We start from the raw sequence: 1,844 nt of genomic DNA on the forward strand, positions 1-1,844 counted from the left end.
ACCCCCCACCCCCCATGGTCAATCCATTGCTACTGCTTTCTTCCCACCTCATGTCTGACTGGGCCCTGTCTTGTTCTCCTTAACACTTCCTCGTTGGTGACCCCGTCTGTCCATCTGATCCTCAGCAACTTCCTTATAAATACAACTAGATTTGTTCAAGAAAACCTCTTGTTCAAGAAAACTTGGATCCTCTTTAAAAAGCAAGTCTGAGATGTTTTCCGTGTCTCACATCCATACAACAAGATTATGGTCATTACTTACAACAAAATTGCTGTCCTTTGCCAGAAATGTGTCAACTATAAAGCCCCCCACCCCCCTTATGATCTGTAAGATCAGTAGGTCAGTCTCTTATGAGAGATCAAAGAAGGGTGGTAGAAAAAAAATCTCTGGGGGGTCCTTTTTCTCATCTAGCTTCATCTGTCTAGAACTCTTTCCCACAACATTTAGTGGCAAAAAAAAAGAAATTCTTTGATAGATCTACAATGAATGTCTCTGCTTATGATTATGGATTTCACGTTCATGCACATGTACTTTGTGTTAAGATGAACACATTGAACAGCATCTACATCTGTACTAATCTACAAAAATGGCACTATAGAAAATACTCTATTAATATTATTACTATTACTATTATTAGGTCCATCAGTTTTCAAATGCGCCCTCAGACAGCTCAGGTAGAATGATCTCAGAACGAAAGTTAAAGCAACATAATTTGCTGTTATAATTTTATAATTCAAGAGTCCTTATCTGACTATCAGCTCGACGTGTGTGCTGCCTCTGCTGAATGCAACGATGTGAGCGTGCAAGTACGGTATACATCAATATGTGCAGTAGAAAACAAAATGCAAGTAGATCTACACTGTACAAAAGTTTGTGTATATTTTGTAGGCTCATGTTAGTGTATGTATGTGAGTGTGTGTGGGGGAGGGGTATGCGTGTGGTGTATATGTGTGGTGTGTGTATGTGAGTGTATATGTGTGTGTATGTTGAGGAGGACAGGGATTGCATATCATATGTGTGGTGTATGTGGGGGAGGGGACAAGGGGGTGAGATGGTGTATATTATGTTTTGTATGTGTGGGGCATGTGTGTATGTGTGTGTGTGTGTGTGTGTGTGTGTGTGTGTGTGTGTGTGTGTGTGTGTGTGTGTGTGTGTGTGTGTGTGTGTGTACAGCCTATGTGTATATTTACAGACTTTCTATAGGCTAGTCTATGCGAGCGAGTGAGATTGCAGGTCTGAAAGAGGGATTTCCAGCTGCCATGCCTGTGTGAAGCGCCTTAGGCACACGGCAAAAAGCGAACGCTATCAGAAAGGGCTTTGTTATAATTGTCACAATTTAGAGTGGCAGGTGTAGCCTGCCTTGAACAATTCCAAACACCTTCAGTTCTTTTCCTCAATCGGCGAAATAACATGTCCTTGACACACAGGGCTGGAGAATTTTTAAAGTCTTTTCAAGTCGAGACCCAAAATTTGCCTTCAGGTATTCGCAGATTATAGCTCAAAATAATTGCAAGGATTATTTTTTTAAAAAAGTAATAAGTGTACATCCAGGTGTTATAATAATACAACGCCCTTTTTTGTTGAGGAAAGACGTCGTGGGTGTGGGGAGCTTAGGCGGGTGCTCTGATGTCGTTTGCTCCTTTAATCTATCACCATAATCTTTCCTTCTCTCGCCTCCTCTCCTTTTTTTTGTTTTGTTCGATACGTTCAAGTAAAACCGCTGATCTTCAGCACTTATATGACCTAACTATGTTGCAAATGCGTAAAACTCGTACCAAAACTAAAAACTAAACGAGAGAGAGAGAGAGAGAGAGAGAGAGAGAGAGAGAGAGAGAGAGAGAGAG

This window comes from Aplysia californica, unplaced genomic scaffold, assembly GCF_000002075.1.
Source record: "Aplysia californica isolate F4 #8 unplaced genomic scaffold, AplCal3.0 scaffold00126, whole genome shotgun sequence".
Lineage (NCBI taxonomy): Eukaryota > Metazoa > Mollusca > Gastropoda > Aplysiida > Aplysiidae > Aplysia > Aplysia californica.